Here is a 5,198-nt window from a genome sequence, read left to right on the forward strand (position 1 = left end):
TCAAAATTGAATGTCCAGGAAAGGGGAAAGAAGGGTGGTACCCTTCATCCTGACCAACTGCATGTGCTAGGCTTCACAAGAGAGTTGCGAATGCAGTTTTCTTTCAACTACACTAAGGGATAACTCTCGGTGCTTACTCCTCCCGGTACAAGATTGAGCACCATTAATAAGTCGATAAGGACAGGTTTTGACAGACAACCGTCACAGCTCCATTTACCGGGAAACAACTCTACTTTGTCACCTTTTTTCTTAACTTTTTGAAGATCTGTTCATGTAACCATAAGTCCTATATAGAAAATTTATTCAGCTAAAGCAATTTTCAGTTTATTCCCTTGTTAGGCTATGAAACAACATAAATAGGTTAACATGACATTGTCATTGCTTCCTGGCCAAAGTTCATGAGTCTGACAGCAAATTTGTCAAGGCCAACACATTTATCTAAAAGAAAAATATTGAAACAGCCAGATGAGGACGCCAAAAAGTCTCTCTACTGTCTGAAAACAAGCGAGATCTCGGTGGACTATCGGATGAGTAGGCTTACTTACTGGCCACTTTGTAATAAATTTCAACAGCTGTATCTAGCTTCATTGAAAACATAATCACATTAAAGAATGAGGGTTTGTATGTGTGAAAAAGAATTGTTCCTCTTCAAATCTCATTCTCCCACAAAACTTAGTGAGTTGCAAACTTCTGGGGCCTCATCATGCCATTCTTATGATCCAGAAATGTGTAGGCAGAGCAGCTTGACATTAAAGTGGAGGCTCTTCCAATTTTTCACCTTACACTGGTGAGCCCGAAGTCAAAATTGAGGGGGTGACAAATGGAGTCCAGGAGATTTCTCGGGCCTTAAATGTTACAGGTCAATCAAAATGCAATGACCTCCATGGAAGAAACAGCAGTAGGATGTCCTTGTTTAAAGCCAAATGATTTATGAAGAGACAAATTGATGTCCAGGGAGGCATACGAGTCGTCAGACTCTGATATAAACCATGGAACTGTCAGCATCAGGAAAGACCACAGTATGTCCACCTGTCCCAACAAAAGCAGAGAGCATATGCTCCTAAAACCAAACATTGCTTTTGGTCATCTTGTACTTCTCACCTGCTTACTGCACACCATGACCCTGCAAAGGAAACAAATTTAAAGTGATTTTAGTCAAAGGCAACAAATCAGTTTCCTTCTCTTTAATAGCATCCACACTTAAAGCACACACACTAACAACCTGCAATCAAACTCAGTTAATTGAAAAAAAATTCTTGACACCAAGTAAATGAGTTACAATGTCTGCGCAAGATGATAGTTTATATATCTGTAGGAACAAACTGAAGAGAAAGGATAAGTGCTGGGTATGGTCTAGATTCCTCATAAAGCTCTGAAGTTCTCTTGGAGTTGGTTTTCATTTGATTGATGAAGGGAGTCTGAAGTACTGTATCCTCACGTGCACTGCTTTTCAACAATTAAGGAAATTTAATTCAGGCCCAGGTCATGACATGTTAAATTTAATGGGCATACACCTTACTATTTCTGTAATAAATAAATTATTTTAGAAGCTGGCAATATTAAAACCATAACTACTATCCTAAGATTGTATTAATATACAGATACATACAAAATATTCACATGAACAGCACCAATAAGGGAATGGATAGATACATCCTTGTTAATACACCCTGCTTCTTGTAAATAACGTTGTAAATAAATGGCAAAAGTCCTTAAAGATTACAACATGAAAAAAAAAAAAAACAATGAAAAAAGTAACAAGCATACTTAAGTTTTTTTTTTTTTTGACAAAAAACAGGTTATCTTTATTCACCTAAAAGTTCCCTTATATAAGGCCAGAAAACCTTGGAAGCATCGAGTAGAGGGATGTTTTAGAACAGTTAAAAGTTCTATAAATTCATTGTGAAAGACCAGTATGGCATATTGCTTTTAAGAATAACAGTTGAAGTCTTCAAGTTATAAATAGGATAAAGATGATGAGCAGATTTTATTATACTGTAATTACTTTTAGCCCCTTAAACTTATGTAACAAATTGGTCATGTATCTGCATTAACTTTATAGGTTTGTAAAACTAGGCTCTTGCATAGTTTTAAGTGTAAATCTACAACAGCATCTGGGGATAGAAGTAATTCAAGTGTCCTACAAAAGTCTTCATTTACACAATAGCATAGTAATAACAACAGGGTACACAGTTTGAGCTTGGTGAGAATTGCCTTTCAAGTTAAGGGGGGAGTAGTTTGAGATATACATTTAGTAGTCTGATAACCAGATAAAAATTTGTTGGCATAAAGAGGTCCAAAAGTCATCTTTACTTATAAAGTATCCCTTCCAGTCCACAAACACGTCTCATATATTTTACAATGCATATACAATAGAAAAAAAATGAGGTAAACATGGCATAAAAAAATAATCCAGTATTCTGATGTACATCTCTGCTAACAACATACACCATATTTCAATTTTTTCTTTCATACACTGACAACGTAAAACAGAGTCAAATCTACTGCAGTATTATGTCAATAGCAATGGCTAATAAGTAAAACAGGTGCTGCCACAGACACCTGTACTGTTTCCATTTAAATCAGTTGTGGATATGACTGAGAACAGAAAATAACTACTTATAAAAGGATTAACTATTAGGTTATAATACTTTTAAGAGATAGTTAAAACACAAATGTTGTACATTCATAATCTTACAATACAATACCTATTTCCACATATTTCTCTTCCATGATAGTTTTGGTGGAAGTATCCCAAATTAATTCATTTGAATATGTACAAAGCAGATGTTCTTTGGTTAATTGAAATTAATTCAATGCCAACTTTAAAATTCCTACATTTCTATACCAATTCTTTTTAACTATGCAACATTCATGCCACTTTCTTTTTCAACTACTGTATTATAATATAGTTTGCATAGTTGCAAGACCCCATGTCTGGCCAGAAAGGCTAGGCAATCTAAACCATTAACAACTATTAATCTTAACATTTCTTGCTGTCAAAAAGCATGTGACAGTTGCTTCAAAGTGAAATACACTGAAGATAATTTTTTTCCACTTTTTTTTTTCACCAATATTCACCTATACAGAGGATAAAGCAAAGCTAGCCACAGTAATAGAAAAGATCATGACAATAAGGGGACTACAACAGGTTTCAAAGGATGAAATACTGAACTGAATACAATGGACTCTAAGTATGTGTAGAAAAATTACTTCTTGACATTGCCCAAGGAACCTACACGCATGCAGTTTAAATTCCCTATAAAACACAGTGCAGTATACTGAGCTCATGGTAAAAGTATAAAGAAAATTCAACATATGTTAAATAACCAGAAATGTGTGCCAGATATCTGTGAAGGCATGGGTAAGAGGCCACAAACCTCATTCCAAACTCAATGCAGACAATTGCAAAAGATCTTAGAAGTTGAGCGAGGAAAAGGAGGGTCAATATTAGGGCCAAGCCGTAAACAAAATAGGTTTGAGCAGTCTATTTGTGAACCAAAAGTATAAGGGGATTAATTAATTAAAGTCCATTGTATTTGAAATGTACCTAACATATCTGGTACTAAAACCAAAACAGTATTTTAACTCAATACAGTATTTTACATTTTATGATGAAAGAGAATAAAGCCATATACAATAGTAGTTCTATAACACAATTCTAAACATTTACTAAATTTCATGTCTTTTGATATAAAAAGAAAACTAAAAATAATACTTTCTACAAATGCAAGGTCCCTGTCCAACATTGTTCACTAAACAGCCCACTTTTTGCAAAACTTTGAATAGACTTGTACTTCTAAGTGATGTTTTAAGGCACAATTTAGACTTGTACCACAATAACTTCCCTTTAGAATATACATACAATAAATTTCCATAAAGGAAATGCTGTACGATTAATCTTTTTGTTCCAGCACAAACCTTGCATTCTCCACACGTTAAAAGAAAGTACATACTTTATATGAATACTCTGTACATAGCCTTAATGCTGCTAAATTTGCTCAAATTCTGAGATTTCAGAAATCACACGAACAATGATTATTCTGCTTAATTATTATATTACCATTACAGCTGTTTTCCCAAACTAATCTCTTAAGAAATATTCAAGCTGAAGTCTAGGTAAAATTTTATATTTATCGAAAATACACGATTCCAAATAACATACCTTCCATCAAGCCTTGAAAATTACATTAAAAAGATAAAAATGGGAATGTTTACATATAGAGTGATAAAGAACAAAATATTCTTATTAGAAACTTACATACATGTCATCAGATACAGAATTTGCTTCACCCAACATGAAATTTAATTCTGTTTTACTTTCATTACTTAACAAGGAATCCATTCAACACATATTTTACGATGAAAAATTTCAAATTGAAAAATATATAAATGTCTATTTTTCAGGAACTGTAAAAGTTAGCATAATATCAAACTTCTGTATATTGCATAAAAGCTTTTAGCACATACAAGAGCATGAAAAAGTAGCACATCTAAACAATCCTAAAACACGGCCATAGAAAATAACCTAAGAATCCTATTTGATAAAGATGGCATACCACTTATTTTTCTTTTTAGCGATTGAATACCAAAGCCATACATAGCTTAAATATACTTTCATTTGTTATCTTTTTCAAAACCCCACAATTCCTGGCCTTTATTTTATCATATAAAGCACTTCAGTGAACTATCCAATTTTTTTTTATGAGTTATTGTATATATTAGGTTTTTACCTCATCTAGGGTACTCATGCAAGACATAGCGGCTCCGGGTGCATTTCCTGACGTAACATGAATTCAGCCCAGAACAAAATTTACACAAGGTTGTACAGTATTTGTGCTTTTATAATACAAATAAATTCATTTATAAATCTTTTAATTGCAGTTACCCTATCTCACGAAATGGCTGTCCAGTGACATGAACTAGATGTAAAATCCAATGCCCTACTCTAGCAGGTCTGCACATTCTAGGTTACAATTCTACTCTTATCCCATTGTGTCAACCCATGGGTCTAAAAGTATGAAGATGGGAGGGGAAATATTCCTTTACATATTATGATTGATAAGTTTGTCTATGGAAAAGGTGTTTTTTTTTTATAAAACCATCGCTTGTTCAATACAACCCAATAATTAAACGATACCTATTGAGAAAGGAAGGACAATGAAGGTGAATCCCAGGGTAGAAAACACAGCATGTTT

At 33.7% G+C, this 5,198-nt stretch overlaps 1 protein-coding gene across 2 annotated transcripts in view; it reads right to left on the minus strand.

The window, feature by feature from the left end:
* Positions 1-342: 342 nt before the first annotated feature.
* The window catches only part of LOC137642808 (transmembrane protein 65), a 52,271-nt gene continuing 47,415 nt past the window's right edge, over positions 343-5,198 (minus strand). Inside the window, exon 7 of one of the 2 annotated variants that reach the window (XM_068375685.1) lies at positions 343-1,123. The gene's annotated coding sequence lies outside the window, so the exon portion shown is untranslated. Of the gene's footprint in view, positions 1,124-1,177; positions 1,525-5,198 lie in introns of those variants that run through there. The other variant, XM_068375684.1, reaches the window with a different exon arrangement.

Source organism: Palaemon carinicauda, chromosome 6 (genome assembly GCF_036898095.1).
Source record: "Palaemon carinicauda isolate YSFRI2023 chromosome 6, ASM3689809v2, whole genome shotgun sequence".
NCBI lineage: Eukaryota > Metazoa > Arthropoda > Malacostraca > Decapoda > Palaemonidae > Palaemon > Palaemon carinicauda.